Here is a 19,640-nt window from a genome sequence, read left to right as displayed (position 1 = left end):
AGCATGACAGATCGAGAGGGATACAGAAAGAGTAGGAATTACTTACAAGGCCAAGGGCCTGCATTATAACTTTTACAACAGCAAAGCAACTAGTGACTGAAGCCGTCAGATAATTGCAGTGAAGAAATATACAAAAATATTTGCCTCCGAGATGTAGTACAGTATGTCTGTATATTTATTTATTTTTTAAATACTCAAGTAAAGTAAATCGTCACTGTCGGTCAGAAACCTGGTATCTCCAAGTTTCAAATGTGTATGTTTTTTTTTTCGTAAAGTAAAGCCCAACTATAGTGAAAATAGCAGATCTGCAGCGCGAGGCGTTTTGTGCTTGCAGATCTGCTATTTTCACTATTTTAAATCATTTATTATAAATACAAAACGAACAGTTTTGGACATACAAGGCTTCCACCCGACAACAACGAAATGTAGGCCTATCTCTAAAATGTACTCAAGTACAGTACTCGAGTAAATGTACTTTCCACCAGGGGATCGAGGGGGTTATGGGGTGGAGGGGGGTGGAGGGGGTTGGAGTGAGGGTGGGGTGGAGGGGGGTGGAGTGAGGGTGGAGGGGTTGGAGGGGGTGGAGGGGGGTGGAGTGAGGGTGGGGTGTTGCTCAGGGAGTAAATAAGTGCCTTTCACTGTTGTGGAGGTGAAGATGAGCAGGCTGTGTGACAGCCATGCTTGTCAGACAGCTAAATGGCTCAAGCAGTGGCGTCAGTTCAGCAGAAGCTAAGGTATGGCAACATGACTGGTGTCTTGCACGCGCGCCTTCTCACGCATGCAAGTCAGTCACTCTTTTGAAATCTTCCCACAGCCTAGGTAGGCAGTGGTCTCATTTCTTATTGGGCCCCCTCGAGGATGGAGTGGTACTTTTTGGGAGGCTATATTCTATTGAGACTATATATATATATATATATATATATATATATATATATATATATATATATATGAGGTGGAACCATGAGGTAATTGTGTGCTAAAATTGGAACGATACAGAGAAGATTACGATTGAATCTACATGGTTCTCATCGTGATTCTCTAATATTCTCTGTATCGTTCCAATTTTAGCCCAAAGACAGTGCCCTGTTTTGGTATTGCATCTGAAATGGCTTGGAATTAGAGACAGACTAATTTCAATATCCGAGTGGTTGTTTAGGCTACGTATTATGGACCAATATTTATATAAAATATATATTTTGAAAAGCATGGTGAGGCCAGTACATTTTGCCAAGGTATGGCAGTTGCCATACCTTGCCATACCCAATAGACGCCTCTGAACGTCTGGCGTGGAGGCAGCAGCATGGTGGGTAATGGCTGGACGTAGGGGAGGAATAAACAAGGTGTTGAGGAGCCTCCTGTGTAGTCGACCGTCTAACTGTTTCTGTCATCGACCGCGGCCGGTCGCCCTGACATTTCATTCCCTCTGTCCATTGCCATTATCTCTTCTTTCTTGTTTTTAGTTTTTTGCTTGTTTGATTTATCTTTCGTGCTCCATTTGGAGAGCGGAGCGAGAGAGATGGGAAACTCAGGGCACAGAGAGGGGGGGAGATATGTGCGGGGGCACGTACCTTTTAGGCGAAGCCCGAACTGGCGAAGTGGGGAAATGTCCGATACCGTAGCGATCTGGCGAACGTCTTCTGGACAGGGCGTTTATCGTGCGCTTGCCCAGGCCTTACGGCCTGGGCATAAATATAACGATTGCATTCACCACAGCTTCGTAACTCGCGCGGCGCTCCGCCGGCCGCGCGGCCCTGGCCCGCTCTTCGCGGCCACTCGCGCCTGCGGCGCTCGGGGGCGAAGAGCAGGACCAAGGTCCGCTGGCCTTCGCGCCGCTTGCAGTGTCGTGGACAATCGATTCGCCAGATCGCTACGGTAGGAGACAAATCCCCACTTCGCCAGTTCGGGCTTCGCCAGAACAGGACTTTCCCATGTGCGGTGGTGAAAGAAGTACTCACTCTTTTTGTTTTTTTACTTATCAATTCCACCATGTAGAAATAGGCTACTAGTGCTACTGCTAAAAGTCCGATATTGAAAATTGAGTAAAAGTACAAAAGTATTGGCATTGAAATACACTTATAGGTAAAAGTACTCAGTATGCAGAATGTCCCATTTCGCAAGTTTCCAAAAGTATAAATCCTTAGAAAAATCCTTGTGGGCTTGTAGATCTGATATTTTCAAATAGCCAAAGGGGTTAGTTTATGTTTTGTAATAATAATCTAAATCTACAAAGTTTAAGTAACGTTTTCAAAATAATTGTAGTGGAGTAGAAAGCACAATATTTGTCTCTGAGCTGTTTGGAGCAGAAGTAAAAGTAGGCCTTTTAAAAAAAATTGAAATACTCCAGTAAACATACATCAACTTGGTACTTAAGTACAATACTTGAGTAAACGTACTTAGTTACTTTCCACCACTACTGGATATGTGAGACATGAAAGGATCCAAGAATCAAATTTAGAATTTGTATCAAACATAAACATAGAAAACCATAGATATGCCGTAAGGCATTATACGTCTATAATCAAGATATTTTACATCTATATGTCAATATGTACATATTACCCTCAGTCCAGTAATTCACACTATCCATACATGCTTTCGGTTGCTTTTCTACATACTTTGTAATGCCCTCCTTTTCAATTTAATTGAAAATGTGTTACTGTTTGACAGTAAACTAATGCTGCTGCTATTGCCTGGTTCTGCTACTTACAGTATGTATGTATGTTTTGTACAGGTGTCATAGTTGTTACATGTTACATGTTTTCATGTTGTGATTGTTCTGTGTTGTTTAGAGGACCACAATGGAAATAAGCCTCGGGGCGTTATTGTGTTTTTATCCTATTGTGTGTTGTTGTTATCATGGAAGTGCTGATGCGCTCTTTCCTTTCATCATCAAATAAATGCATTCATTCCTTTCGTCCTGTAGCAACGCGCAGTGCAGTACTGTATTTTACATGCATCTATATCAATATAGAAGACATGTACATCTTTACATTAACATAAAAAAATAATTCTCTGTTCATAAATGTGTTCGGTTATTTGTTATATTCCGTTCCTTCCGCCGTGGTGTAACACAGTGCAGGGACATTGTTTACGTTCCCTGCGCATAGGTGTTAAAGGGAACGATTGAAGGTTTTTTACCACACATCACAGACGTGTGAGTGTGAGAAACCTTAGACCTCTTTGAATAAGCGGTACACACCACCTGATGAAACGTGTGCTGTTCTACAACTGGATCAGAATCAAACCCTAACCCTCACAACTCACAAAGAGCATGTGGTCCGTGGCTCCGTGCACCTCCTGGCTGAGCTTACAACACACCCCTTCTTTTACGACAAGCCGTCTAGAAGAGGGTCTGTGGGGCTGTCTATGAGTCTGTCTGCGGCTAATCTCACCAAACCACCGGACCGATCAGCGCCAAATTCCTTGTGCCCAAAGCACGTTTTATATTTTGCAATATTGCATTTGAAATCGGGCTTAATCCATGTCCACATAATGGAGACGAATGGCGTAATAGTGACGTCATAGATGAGTGACGTCATAGACTGGCCACATACCGTCCAGATCCACATGGAAGCCATGCTGTTATTAGTCTCTTGTGTGTGGTTCCTGCTCTAATAGAGTTCTCAAATTCTGCCCGAACCCGACCATATCCAACCCGACTAAAATGTATGCCGGGCCGGGCCTCGGGCCGGCCCAGTTAGGGCCCAGTTAGTGCCGGCCCTTCATTTTCAGGCCCGTTGAGAACTCTACTCTAATCCAGTGGTTCTCAATGGGCCTTTTCCACCAAAAGAACCTTGGTTCCAGAACCAGCGCCGGTTCAACTTTCTTGGAACCTTGGTTCGTTCTTGCGAACCGGCTTGCGTTTCCACCAGAGTGAACCAGAGCCATTGTCCCCCAGTTCAGATGGTGGTTCACTGAACCAACTTTTACGGTTCGCAACCAACTCCGGTTCTTGGTGGAAAAGCACACCTCTGGTTCATCCCATATGCTCGTGGAAAAGGCCCCAATGTGGGGTCCAGTGAACTCCAGGGGTCATTTAGGAGTTACACAGGTCTAAAAAATGTTATCAAATCCTGATCTAAATGCACATCCAACTGTTGGGGTCCATGAAATCAATATGGTTGAGAATCAGAATCCCTGCTCTAATCTCTCTTGAGCCTTAAAAAAAAAAACAATCCAAGAACAGGCTGTTCTTGCATGGTCTCTATTAGCAGTGTAGCTAGCTGGCCGACCCAGATGTCTACGCCGTCGCCCCCTCCTCTGCTCCTCTGCTCCCGGCCCACTCCACACCTCTGCAGTGTCAATAGGATCCATATCAGCCCATATTAAGAGAAGGCCCCCGTGGCACTTTGTGCGAGTGCACTCAGCACGTCTGGTGCTAGCTAGACTATATCTGCCCCGGTGTGTTGCAACGTTGCAAGGAAGGCACAGAGAGACCGCCGGAGGGGAACTGTTGTTGTTGTCGTTGGACAGCGTTCTTGAAGTGTGATATAACTTATGATTATCAGAATACATCCATAACCCTTTGTTCCAAAGTGTATGAGAGAGAGAGACGAAGAGAAAGAAGTTTGTGTGTGTGTGTGTGTGTGTGTGTGTGTGTGTGTGTGTGTGTGTGTGTGTGTGTGTGTGTGTGTGTGTGTGTGTGTGTGTGTGTGTGTGTGCGCGTGTGCGTGCGTGTGTGAGTGTGAGTGTGTGTCAGTGTGCGTGTGCCGGTGGGGGCGGTGTGCCCTCTCACCTCGCTCGCACCCTTGGCCGCGTTCATAACTTTTCATTTCCAGCGCAGTCTGCACCTCTCCTCATTGGGTGTAATTTACTGCCATTTTACGTGTGGAGGCCCGCGGGTCATCCAAAGTTTAACACCTCTGTTATATTTTTATGCCTCGGTGGTGGAGGGGGCCGTGAGAGCCTTTCAGTCACGGCGCCCTGTTGGCCAGCGTTGAGAGCTGAGGCTCTGAGCTGAGTCTCTCTCTTTCTCTCTCTCTCTCTGTCTCCCTCAATGGCAATCTTTCTCTCTTGTCCTTTCCGTCTCCTCTCAGCACTCTCACACTTTCACATACACACACACGCACGTGTGCATGCGCACACACACAAGTGCATATATTCTTGGTGTTTAGCATTGACAGTAATGACATCCAGGCTGCCAGGCAGGCCTGGCTGGCTCATAACAGTCAAATCATCTTTTTCATTTTTTTTCTTTTCTTTTAGAGAGAGAGAGAGAGAGAGAGAGAGAGAAGAGAGAGAGAGAGAGAGAGAGAGAGAGAGAGAGAGAGAGAGAGAGAGAGAGAGAGCACAAGCGCTACTGATGTCCCTCAAACCGCCAGGTGCCCATGGAAGGGAATAGTATTGAAAGATAGTTATGACCAAAACAGAATTGCCATGAATAATCCAGGGACAAGCTCTCAAGATGGGCTTGGAAAGAACAAAAAACTAAAGACAGCTACTTAGTTTTTCTGTGTCAACCCCAAGAACACATTGGTGTATTTGAATGATTCTAGGACATTGAATTAAAGGCCTTTTACGTACATTGTTCAAACAAAAATGTTGAGAGCCTGGACCTGGATTATTTATGGACATTTGTTTTTTGGTCATAGCTCTTAAGCTGGGCTCAGACTACACACACTGAACATCTTAAGCGATTTGGAAATCTAGCTGCATCGCACAACACTACAGGATAATCTTATTAGATTCTCTTATGAGATTATCTTAAACATGCACACACATCACAAGATTTTAAAAGCATACACCCCACAGGGCTTTATTTGCCAGAGCAACGCAAACGCAGCACCTCGACATACATGCAGAAGCAGAGAATGGAACCTGAACCGGGAAGGCATCTGTGTCATTTTAGATTTTTTTCATTGGCTATTCAAAAATAGCAGATGTACAAGCTCACAGTCCGTCGCTGCTGCGCTGCGAGCATGTAGATCTGCTTTTTTTCCAACTGATTTAAGGGTTAAGCCAGGGGTCTTCAACGTCAAGGACCCCTTAGTTGAGAGAGAGAGATGAAGCAGGGACCCCCACAACCTTATCATAGATTCCATATAGTTTCATTGTTTGACAGCACAATCATCAGTGTATTTTGGATTCAAGTTTGTGTTTTCAGATATTTAACCACTTGAGCTGTCATTACCTAATAAACTTGACCTTTTACTCTGCTCTTTTTCCCCTCTACACCAAACCTCTTTGCCGAAAATAGCCGATCTACAAGCTCACAGCGCACGATGCGTTGTGAGCTTGTAGATCTGTTATTTTTGGCTGCAGTTCTCAGAATATGGACACTAGGGTTCAAGTTGTTAATATTAAAAGGATTGGAAGATTTGGAGGACCCCCTGTAGTAACTCTGAGGACCCCCTAGGGGTCCCGGACCCCCTGTTGAAGACCCCTGGGTTAAGCAAAGTGTGACTGGTTTTGATGTGTCTGGGAAGTCACATTACATGGTGGCTCTCAACCTGTGGGTCTGGGGCCTACAGCTGGTCAAAAGTCCTCTCATTCACTTCTGTCTCCTTGTAGTTGTTTCTCTCTGTCAGGCGTCACTCCTGCCGTCCCACCATGTAATCATCCAATGAAATCTTTGATAATTATCAAAACAAATCGGGATCTGTGAACCGACGGCTCACACCACAGGATAGTCTTGCGAGATGTATTGCTCCTGATCAGGCTAGAACAGGAAAGCCACCCGGTAGCTGAGACTCAGGCGAGAGGCGTTTGTGACTCAAAATCACCCTGATTATTGATATACTGTAGTGTGAGCGTTACTCTGTTTGGATTTAGATTTAGTTTTTTTGGTGTTCTCTCTTTTTTTAGTTTTTAGTTTTTCCAGTTGGCACCGTGGAGAATAGGCTCTAGGCAACTTAGCCAGTTTGGAGAGAAAGTTGTGTCTCTTCTCCCTTCCTTCACAGGTGTTACCAATAACACTAATGAAGTCTCATGGTTAAACGGGGTCAGGGTGCTGATGTTGTGCATGTTGTCTCACTGGAAACACTCTGCTACACCAGTGGGTCTCAAAGTGTGGTCCAGTGATGATCCTCATGGTTCCTTGGAGGTTCCCCTTAAAGGTGTGGACCCGTAAGGATGCATTTGGTTCCATTTGTACACTCTCAGAGTTATGGGGGTCCTTGAAATAAAAAGCTTGAGAACCACTGTGCTACATGAAATGGAAGAGAGCCTTCATTAGCAGGCACGTGCACACATAGACATCTATAAAAAGTGCCCTCTCCAGACCATGAATGCAGTTTTTTCTATGGTGAAAGAAATGCAATCGCCCTCTTTCCATGCCATAAGGCAGCATACAAGAGAATTGCTTCGTCCAAACACTCTTATGTTGAAAGAATTGCCCTCTCTGTGTAGAATGCAGTTACGGCCTCCAGTATTGACTTGATTATGCTTAGTTCAGTGTGGTATCAAGCACCGAAAATAGCCGACCTCCAAGCTCACAACGCGTCGCGCTGCGACGCGTTGTGAGCTTGGAGGTCGGCTATTTTCGATATTTCCACCAAAAGGCCCTTTTAGAACTTTCGGCCCCTGCCTCTCTATCCCTCATTCTCTGCACGTCCCTGTATCATTGGTAACACCTTTGAAGGAAGTGAGAATAGACCCAACTTCTATCCAATATGGCTGCTGTGTGCATATAGCCTCTTCTAAACCCTGGACTCACTCGCTGTGCTGGGCAGGAACCCTTCCCTCCCGCGCCGCCTGGACACCCTCTCTCCTTCGTTATTGTGAGGGGAGATTGTGATCCATTTAAGTCCGGATCTAAATTTCGAAGCTCCCGTTTCTTCAGACCCAAGCTGAAATCGCATCAGATTCCAAAAAACAATATCCACAGAGAGCATGACTGCATGCTCATTTGCAATTCTATTGGATCACCGAATCCTGGAAAAGTATGTCACCACCAGAACAGAGTGCATGGGAGCCATCCATCCGATGTACAGTACACTCTATATGCAGTATACCAGAAGAGTGGGCTCGGATTGTTTCCTGCTTATAGCTGAAAGGCAAGCGCACCAACTTTCCTCTCTCCAACCTCGCATACAGCTCACGTCAGCCCGATTGACACAACTTTACTCTCAGCCGCCTTTCATTCTTTCACTCTCTCGCTCTCTCTTGCCACCCCAAGGCAGAGCAGCACGGCGGTGAGGGGTTCCCAGCGAACGCAATGATCAAAAAAGAAAGTAGCACTCGGATGCCTACAGGTTTCCCTGACATGAGAGGATGAGGAGGGGAGAGAGATGGGGAGGAGGGAAGGTGAGTGGAGCGGGAAGGGAAGAGAGAGAGAGAGAGAGAGAGAGGGCTATCGGGGCGGGGGTTTGGGCCAGAGACACCGATAACTTGTCAAGCCCAAGGGTAAGACGGGATGCTTCAAGATTGGGAGAGAAGGTGGAGGTGCATGGGGGGAAGAGGATGGAGAGTGTGTGTGTGTGTGTGTGTTGCGGAGGGGGGGTGGTTGGGGGGGTTGTGGGGAGGATGAAAGGTTCCAGGCATGAAAGGAAGACAGACATGGGTGAAAAGAGGCGGAAAATAGAAGTAAAGGAGGGGAGGGGAGAAAATAAGAAAAAGAACGGGGAGAAAAAAAGGGAAAGAAAGTTGGGTTGAGCGAGCGCGACGCGGGGGGAAAGCGGGATGTCGGGGGATTCTTCGGAGTTGAAAAGCCGTCATAGGAGAGCTGAATTATTGAAGACAGCCTCCCCTGCCTACACACTCACACACACACACACACACATACAGTAGGTATACCGTACATACACATACATACACGCACACACACACATATCGAAAAACAGAGGTGGAGGAATGCACAAGTAATGCTTGAGTCAAATTGCAACAGAAAGGTATTTTTTCTGAAGGAGGCAAGTCTTTGACTCAGAAGTGATATCATATTTTCCTAATTCCTGATAAGGCGTCATTCCTCCCGGCTCACCTTCGCTAACGCTGCCTCGCTTTGACAAAAAAAAAGTAGCATCTGATAGCGGCGGATCCGTCAGCCCTACAGTAACTCAGTGACAGACTGAAAACTCCTGCTTTTCTGCGTGATTTGCGGTTGAGTGAATGCAGAGATGTGTGTACGTGTGTGTGTGTTCCATATTGTCACTGTCGGGCAGAAACCTCATATCTCCAAGTTTCAAATGTGTTCGTTCATTCGCAAAGTAAAGCCCTGCTTCATCGTACAAGGCCGTCGCACAAAAGTAGTGAAAACAGCAGATCTACAAGCACACAACGCCTCGCACCGCGAGGCGTTGTGTGCTTGTAGATCGGCTGTTTTCACTAGTTTAAATCCTTTTTAAAGTGATAAATGCAAAACGAACGGTTTTGGACATACAAGGTTTCCACCCGACAACGACGATATTTCTGTATGCCTGCCTTTTGTCCAGGCCTTTCTATAAATGTCTTTACACTCATCCCTATGCTCTCAAGGGCAATATTAGTGAAGTGATTTACCCCCTTTCTATCGCTTGTTGTCTATAGCATCTGCGCGCACGCGCGTGTACGTGCGTGTGTACGTGCATGCATCCACCGCACACGGTAACGTCTTTATGTTATTTCTGTATTGATGCTTTGGAGGTGCTCGGCGTGCATAAATGACATGATTTCTTGCTCGCGGAGCATGTATAATGCATATCCCAAATTATACGTTCGGGCTCCCATGTTTGTGTGGCTTTTTCTCATCTCCAGCAGCCATGTGCGAGTGGACAGTAATGCATGGGTGTTGGCACTAGAATGCTTTATTTGGCCGTATATAAGACCAATTTCAGCCAGATTTATGACTCCTGGAGTCAGGTTATTTCACCGAGTCCCAAGACAGGACACAACTCACTGCTCTCGCTCGCTCTCTGTGTGCATGTGCATGTTTGTGTGTGTGTGTGTATGTGTGTGTGTGTGCGCACATACACACATGCGTGTGTGTGTGTGTGTGTGTGTGTGTGTGTGTGTGTGTGGGAGTATGTGTGTGTGTGTGTGCGTGCTACCTGTTCTGTTTTTAAATCTAGGGACTGTGGCATTGCACTGCCTGCCATGGGAGCCGTAAGTGGGGGCCCCCCACTATATTTTTCAGCGAGCCACTACTCTCATTTAGCCACATCCCACCACACTTACTCACTGAAATCCACAGAAGAAGAAGCAGTAGTAGTAGTAGTTGTAGTTGTCGGGTGGAAACCTTGTATGTCCAAAACCGTTCGTTTTTATCATTTAAATAAATTAACTAAACTAGTGAAAACAGCCGATCTACAAGCACACAACGCCTCGCACCGCGAGGCGTTGTGTGCTTGTAGATCGGCTGTTTTCACTAGTTTTGTGCGACGGCCTTGTCTGATGAAGCAGGGCTTTACTTCTCGAAAAAAACATACACATTTGAAAGTTGGAGATACGAGGTTTCTGCCCGACAGTGACGAGTAGTATGAAGGGGGGAAAAAAGCCCCGGGCAACTTTTACTGCAGCTCCCCACCTCCCCTCAATTACAACATTGTCATAAAAGAACAGCCTTTTAATCATTGTGCCTCGGACGTTACGCCACACAAAGTCGTCCATCACGGCGAAACGTCACATCTTAACAACGGAAACGTGTGTGCATTCTAGAGGAGATATATGAGATGGGTGTCGATAAGGGATAAAGAAATAAAGAAAAGATACAGGGTACGGCTGACACTGTGCGTCTGGCCCCCACCGTGCGCGGTGTGTTGTTAGATAGGGCCCGGGGGGGAGAAGGCCCCCCCAGGGAGGGTGCTTTTTGCTGCGTGTCGGGGGTTGCGTTTACAGGGGAGGCTGGCAGTGACTCCGCGGGGAATCCACGCACACTTTGGCTCTTCACCGGTGGTGGAAAAAGTACTCAAATGTTTTACTTATTTAAAAGTATCAATACTGCAACGTAGAAATACTCGGTTAGGGCATGGGCACACCGGACTAATATTGTACTTATGAGCAGGGACGTGCTGGCCATTGGGAAAAGCGGGACAACTCCCGAACGGCCGGTTCATTCCCGGCCGGTCCAGGCCAGCCATTAGGGAAAAAAATTAAATAAAATGTCGGCCTTCGTTCCATTTTGGGGTCTGGGCGGCCAACAAAGTAAATTGTCACTGTCGGGCAGAAACCTCGTATCTCCAAGTTTCAAATGTATACATTTTTTCGCAAAGTAAAGCCCTGCTTCATCATACAAGGCCGTTGCACAAAAGTAGTGAAAACAGCAGATCTACAAGCACACAACGCCTCGCACCGCGAGGCGTTGTGTGCTTGTAGATCGGCTGTTTTCACTAGTTTAAATCATTTTTGGACATACAAGGTATGTAGCGCGCAATGAGGGCCTCTACAACTCTTTTTTCCCGGGCTGAATCAGGTGCCCAGCACGTCCCTGCTTATGAGGGCGGATTCTGACAATGTATTTCAATGGGAATAGAGCTGGGTTTTCTTTTGTTTGTTTTTTGCTGAAATTCGCAAACGGCAGCAAACCGCTCCGTCCCCATTGAAATGCATTGGCAGAATCTGCCCTCAAAATTGTCCGTGCCCTTACAAGTAAACGTCTGGAATTCAAAATGTACTTTTGAATTAGTTTGAATACTGCACTTAGAGTACCAAATATGCAGAACGTCCCATTTCACTTTCAAGTTTTCAAAATGTGTAACAATCTTTTGAAAAAAGCAGATCCACAAGCTCACAATTGTGAGCTTGATTTTCAAATGGTCGAAATGTATGCGGAAGTGGTTTTAATGTACCGTATGTTTTTGTAATGATAATCAGAATCTATAAAGTAACTAGTTGTCAAATAATTGGAGTAAAAGTACAATATTTCCCTACTTCTAGTGGAGTAGATTTTTCTTTTTTTTTTTTAATTGGAAATACTCCAGTAAAGTAATACATTTACTGTACAAAAGCACAGTACTTGAGTAAATGTACTTGATTACTTTGGGGACCACTGGGGAAAACATGCAGAAGCATCACAGAGGAATATATCATCGTTGTCGGGCAGAAACCTCGTATCTCCAAGTTTCAAATTTGTATGTTTTTTCGCGAAGTTAAGCCCTGCTTCATCAGGCAAGGCCGTCGCACAAAAGTAGTGAAAACAGCAGATCTACAAGCACACAACGCCTCGCGGTGCAAGGCGTTGTGTGCTTATAATTCTGCTGTTTTCACTAGTTTAGTTTATTTTTTTAAATGATATAAATAAAACGATTTATAAAAAACCCGACAACGACGATATATATATATGGTGGAGGCTCTCCAGACAAAAAGGTTGGAGGGTGTATATAAGGCACTGGGGACGATTCACACTGGTTGCTTCCCTGCCTCTCCCCAACAGGGAGGAAAAGGGGGGGGGGGGGGAGGGGGGGGGGTACGTACACTCACCCCCAATGCCCCTTTGACGACATCACGGCTCGGCGTGCCCAAGTTCAAAAGATGATGGGCAGCCACCAGAGGGACCATAAATATACCCCCTGTATAGAAGACAGGACAATGGTGGACGTGGAGCATTAGAAAGCAGGGGGAGAGGACAGTGATTTTGATTGAGAGAAAGAGACGGGGAAGAAGAGGGGGGCTTTTCAGCTGGGAATTGCAGCGATGCTGCGATAGAGGCGTACAGGGAGGGAGGGAGAGAGAGAGAGAGAGAGAGAGAGAGAGAGAGCAGGGGCGTGCAGAGAATGTTAGAGAGGCAGGGGCTGAAATTTCGAAAAGGGCCTTTTGGTGAAAATATTGAAAATAGCAGACCTCCGAGCTCACAACGCGTCGGTGCTTGATAAACTAAGCATAATCAAGTCAATACTGGAGATATGGCGTAACAGCATGGATTTCTACACAGAGAAATATAAGATGCTGCATTCATGTTCAGGAGAGTTTGGACAATTTCTCTTGAATGCCGCCTTCAGGTATATGGCATGGAAAAAGTGGTTATTTGCATTTCTTTCACCATAGTAAAAACTGCATTCATGGTCTGGAGAGGGCACTTTTTTTACAGACGGATAAAAGGGGCAGGGGCTCAAGCCCCCTTTGATGTCTATGTGTGCACGTGCCTGAGAGAGAGAGGGAGAGAGAGAGAGAGAGAGAGAGAGAGAGAGAGAGAGAGAGAGCGGAGCAACGCACAGCAGTAGTAGAGCAGGTATGGAGAGAGAGAGAGAGAGAGAGAGAGGAGGAGGAGAGTATTGCAATCCTATTGCATCAGTGCAGAGAAACAAGATTTGGAGATGCAGGCTCAAACATACTAATGGATTTTGCCCTGACGTCCAACACCCCCACCTCCTCCATCATGCCCACACCACCCCCCCGGGCCCCCACTTCCACCAGCAGGCCCACCCACCCCACCCCACCCCACCCCACCCCACCCCACTCCCCCACCTCATGTTTTTCTCTCTCTCTCTCTCTCCATCTACCTCCGTCCTTCTCCCATCCTCTCTCTCTCTCTCTCTCTGACATAATAGACATTTCTGCACGGCAACATGGCTTGTTTGCCACCGGCGTTTAGCCCCCGATGATGGCGGTGAGTGCATGTGTCTTGTTTGTGTCCATGAGAGAGAGAGAGAGAGGGAGAGAACCCACACATCGTCGTTGACGGGTGGAAACCTTGTATCTCCCAAGTTTCAAACGTGTACGTTCTTTCGCAAAGCAAAGCCCTGCTTCATCGTACAAGGCCATCGCACAAAAGTAGTGAAAACAGCCGTTCTACAAGCACACAACGCCTCGCACCACGAGGCGTTGTGTGCTTGTGTAGATCAGCTGTTTTCACTAGTTTAAATCATTTTTAAAATGCTAAATGCAAAACCAACGGTTTTGGACATACAAGGTTTCCACCCGACAGCGACGACATGCCACTGTCAAGAATAAATACCAAATAATCCCCTCGGCAAGAGAGAGGGAGAGAGAGGGGCTAGATAGAGATAGTGACCTTGAGCCACCAGTGAATAGAACCATCTGTGGAGCAAATAAACGAGCGAGGCCATCATAAGAGCACACAATATCTCGCCGCCTGTGCAAATCTAATTTAGATGTCTCCTTTCATGAGGCCAGGACAGCGCGCTCCGTTGCAGCATGTTAAAACCTTGTAATGTGGGCAGGCCATTGTTCAACTGACAATCTCCAGATAAAATTCATTTTTTTTTGTCCCTCTTCCCTTACAGTGAACGGAGGAGGGGGGGGGAAAGCATCTTACATAAAACGACAATGTATCTTAACCCATTCAGGCCTAGAATTATTGAATGGTTTAACCAGTGAAAAATAGCAGATATACAAGCTCACAGCGCGGCACCGAGTGCCGCGCTGCGAGCTTGTAGATCTGCTATTTTTGAAATTGAAAAAGTCGTGAAAATGTGTGCAAATCTTTGAATATGTGTCTTTTCAAAGCGAACGTTTGTAACTAAAATTTTGCTTCTGGGTGGTCCCTGGAACTAAATATTTTGAGATATGTGTCTGTGGCCAAATAAATATAATTTTGGGGGTCCTTCACATGAAAAATATGAGAGCCACTGACATACGGTAGTAGTCTCTCAAGAACAGACTAACTGAGCTCCAGTTAAGTTTTTTTTGACGATGGCTAGCCAGTTTGCTGACATATAGAAACATGAGTTTTTAAAAAAATCTTAGAAGGATTGAAAAGACACTTATAGAATCGGGTCAAAATTCTAATTTTCACGATTTTTCAAAAATAGCAGATCTACAAGCTCGTAGGGCGGCACTCGGTGCCGCGCTGTGAGCTTGTATATCTGCTATTTTTCAATAGTTGAAGCATAAAATAATGATACTAATGTGTACCCGTTCTGAATGGGTTTTAATCCCCGCGTTTGAAAGGAGTGCTGAGCGCTACATCCGGCAAAAGCTGGTGCTTATATATTTTTTTATTTGCTTGTTTTTCAAGGCTTTCGATGAAAGCGCGGCCAGCGCTCTTTTTTTCATCATAATCTCCCGAAGACTGCTTTTAAAACCTTGACAATAAAAGGGTAAATGGGATATCCACGAGATTGTAACGTGATTTTTTTATTTTTAATGATCGATTCTCAAAATGTTGGCGCAGTTGTATACTTTTAAGGGCATTGGTTCTCAAAGTGGGAACCACTTGGTTCTCAAGGACCCCCAGGGGTCCTTGAGGGAGTTCCAGGGGGGGGTCCCCGACTAAATGATAGTTAGGAACCAAATGGACCTTTATGGGTATGTAACTCAGGGAGGGTATAGAATGTGTGTAAAAAGTGTACTTGTACACTCTCAGAGTTAAATTAACATAGATTTTACAATATAAATTGGGGTCCCAGAGATAGAAACACCATTAAATGGGGGTCAGTAGCCTAATACAGTGTTTCTCAACCACTGTGCCTGGGGACCTTTGGTGTTCCCCTGAGAAGGGTCAAGTGTGCCCCTTGAAACTGCTTGAAAGCCAGTATTGTATTTATCATTTTAAAAATGATTTAAACTAGCGGTGCGAGGCGTTGTGTGCTTGTAGATCTGCTGTTTTCACTACTGTTGTGCGACAGCCTTGTATGATGAAGCAAGGCTTTACTTTGCGAAAAAAAACATACAAATTTGAAACTTGGAGATACAAGGTTTCTTCCCGACAGTGACGATATTTACACCCCCGTATTATGTTGGTGTGCCCATGGATTCTTGGGACATGAAAAGTGTGCCCATGCAGAAAAAAGGTTGAGAAACACTGTGGCCTAATACATGTCAAACTGGGGGTCCTTGAAATGAAATGAAATTAAAATGGTTGAGACGTGAGAATCACTGCTACTGGAGCCGTAAAAATCTTCTCTTATGGTCCCTGGCATATCTTTTCAAATGGGGGTCTGTGGGCTCAAGTGTCAATCTGGGCTTCTTGACATGACAGAGTTTGAGAAGCAGTGTTTTAGGGCAGGGGTCTTCAACAGGGGGTCCGGGACCCCTAGGGGGTCCTCAGAGTTACTACAGGGGGTCTTACAAATCTTTGAGTGATAGAAACCTTTTTTCTTCTTTTTGAGCGGTGGTCACACCGTCTCCATAGCGTGGCCGTGTGTGTAGGTATGTTTGTATGTGGGTGGGTGGGTGGGTCTGTATGTAGCCTGAAGCCTGTGGTGTAGTACCTTTTTTGACCACACATGTTAAGGGAGGGGCGCTGTTTTCAGGCCAGGCCAGGCACACACACACACACACACGCACGCACACGCACACACACACACACACACCCACACACACACACACACACACACACACACACACACACAGGGGGGAAGGGGGGAGGGGTTGGTGGGTAAGAGGGTGCTGTTGAGACTAGGTGGGTAAACCACCGCTCAGTTCACACGGGTGTGATTTTTTTTACATTAACCACTTGAACCCTAGTGTCCTTATTCTGAGAACTTTAGCTCACAACGCCTCGCAGCGCGAGGCGTTGTGAGCTTGTAGATCGGCTATTTTTGACAAAGACCTTTGGTATAGAGGGGAAAAAGAGCAGACTAAGTACAGAGTGAAAGGTCAAGTTTATTAAGTATTGGCGTTTCAACTGGTTAATCTGAAAACACAAATTGACATGAACCCAAAATACACTGATGATCGATCGCGCTGTCAAACAATGAAACTATATGGAATCTATATGAAAATGTTGTGGGGGTCCCTGCTTCATCTCTCTCTCAGCTAAGGGGTCCTTGGCCTGAAAACGTTGAAGACCCCTGTTTTAGGGAGTGGGATCCCTGGCCTGACGTGTTGGAGGGTGGGTGACATAAACCCACAGCAACCTGCGTGTGAGCGCCATGTGGCTGCTGTTACCGCCTGTTGCAACATCCAGGGTATTTTTAGTCGCTGCAAAAGAAGAAGAAGAAGAAAAAAAGAACAACAACCTTAATTTTTATCATCGCTTGGCATAACATATTATGTAAATGTATAAATATGGCACGAGATGCCCAGAGACCATTAGCACCTCTTCAAAGACATAAATTAAAGGAACTGATGGCTGTTTTCACATACACATACACATTACACATGCACATGCACATACACATGTACATGCACATGCACAAGCACATGCACATACCGGTACACATGCACATACACATACACGTACACGTACACGCACACGCACACACACATACACATACACATACACATACACATACACATACACATACACATACACATACTCATACACATACTCATACACATACACATACACATACACGATCTTTCTCTGTCCCAAATTACTCTTCAACATTCAATTCGTGAAATAGATTCTGGACAATACTTGCACTTGCACGCATGCACGCGCACACGCGCACACGCACGCACACACGCACGCACGCACGCACGCACGCACGCACACGCACACACACACACACACACACACACACACACACAAGGAGAGCCATGTGTGTTCACAGATACAACACTCGCACACATTCATCACCTGGGGCACAGTTCACATTCATATACACAAATGAAGATACATTCACACACTTGGAAACAGACACACACACACACACACACACACAAGCACGCACGCACACACACACACACGCGAACACATGCAGTACACATGTACATGTACCAGACAAAGGCATGTTTTCATAGCCAGTCAAGCATGTAGTACAGTTACAGTACATAGCCTTCACACGGTGCATAAACATGAACTAGCAGCAGTAACGTCATGTATGTTTTATCGTGCTCCTGTCATCTTACCCTCCATTATACACAATCACAGTTTGCACAACCACTTAAGCTCAAAGGGCCACAGTATAAATAAACTGTGTGGTTTTTTTATGTTTCTTTTTTTATCCTTTTTGACAGATATGTACATTGTACAATTTCATGTTCACGTGTTTTGTCAACAAAGAAGTCAATCAATCAATCAATCAAACAAACAAACAAACAAACAATTAATGAAAGTGTAGGCCAGGGGTCTTCAACGTTTTCAGGCCAAGGACCCCTTAGTTGAGAGAGAGATGAAGCAGCTTTTCATTGTTTCATTGTTTGACAGCACAATCATCATTGTATTTTGGATTAATGTCAATTTGTGTTTTCAGATAAGTATTTAACCACTTGAACCGTCAATACTTAACTTTACATTTCACTCTGTACTTAGTCTGCTCTTTTTCCCCTCTACACCAAACCTCTTTGCCTAAAATAGGCGATCTACAAGCTCACAACGCCTCACAGTAGATCTGCTGTTTTTGGCTAAAGGATATGGACGCTAGGATTCAAGTGGTTCGTATAAAAAAGGGGAAAACGTTTCTATCACATAAAGATTTGGAGGACCCCCTGTAGTAACTCTGAGGATCCCCTAGGTGTCCTGGACCCCCTGTTGAAGACCCTTGGTGTAGTCTTCCTGATGTCAAAGCCACGCCCCCTGTGTTAAAGAGAAATGTTACCATTCAAAATCCTTTTTTATCCCGTAGAATTGGAAAAAAAAGGGTCCAGACATTTCACTCCAAGCATAAACTGACATTGTTAACTTGTTTGATGCTGTCAAACGAGTTGCACAAGTTATTCCCCATGGTCCACGCTGCCACCGACGAGTTGCACGAGTTGCTTATTTTTTACTCTGGGTGGCGCTGTTCGCTAGCTTGGGTCACCAATTATTTAACCGGAAGGAAAGGTCAACTGACATGTTGATGACGTCACCGGAACAAAAACAGCATTTCTGTTTTTTTAGGGGGGAAAAAGGAAAAAGCCTTACAGTGTTGGTCTATGGGACGACTGGTGGAAACAACGGACGCAGAAATGGATATATTTGAGTGGATCCATCGCGAGGGCAAATCGGAGCAATGTGGAACATTCTTAAGATTTTTCAAAGGTTAGTGAAACTCTCTGAAAGCCTGGCAGGGCACGACATAAGTCGAAAACAAGCCTGCTACAAATCACAAACAGTCAAACGCTATCAAATACAAGACAAAGAGAAGGGACTCCTGCACATCCAAACGATCAAATATAACTCAATATCATTAAAAAAAGCCATACGTAGCACCGCTCAAAAATACAGAGCCACCGCCCAGACAGAATCCCTGGACTCATATTATTGTCCCTTTATTTGGATCGCAGGCACAGCATTATAATTGTAATACTTGTGATATATTATCCTTCTTTAAAAAATGGTCATGCCGATCTTTGAATGGGAAAAGTTCTTTTTGACCCAGGGGGCACGGTTTTGACATCAGGCGCAGCAGGTACACTTCATAAGCCACTCTGTCAGGCAGGCAGCTGGCAGGTCAAGGCGGTCGGGTCAAAATGTTCTCCGTCTCTTTATCTCCGGTGATGTCGTCGGAAAAGAGCAGCTGACGATTTGAATGAGAGAATTTCCTCACGTCAGTCTCCTCTCTCTCTCTCTCTCTCTCTCTCTCTCTCTCTCTCTCTCTCTCTCTCTCTCTCTCCCTGACATCACACGTCTCACCCCATCACCGGCAGTATGAGCCTGAAGTTGATCTCCAGTTGATGCTGTCTTTGTTTCCATCTCGCTGCGCCGACGCCGTGCTGTCAGGGCTCGCAATCCAACCCAGGCCTCGGGTCCCGCGACGCACGCGGCTCTCCGAGGACCTCCCCTCTCTTCTATTCTCTCTCTTCTCTCCCGGCATTTGAGTTCTTTCAGGTCGAAACAGTACCTTATGTGTAAAGAATAGAGGCGGTGAATCAATAATCAAAGCTCACCGACTTTATGCCCGAGGGCGAGTAGCCGAGTTCTCTCTCTCTCTCTGTGTCTGAGCCGGGGATCATTCATA

This window comes from Nannobrachium achirus, assembly GCF_963921795.1.
Source record: "Nannobrachium achirus genome assembly, chromosome: 10".
Taxonomy (NCBI): domain Eukaryota; kingdom Metazoa; phylum Chordata; class Actinopteri; order Myctophiformes; family Myctophidae; genus Nannobrachium; species Nannobrachium achirus.
Note: the sequence above shows the minus strand (reverse complement) of the source record.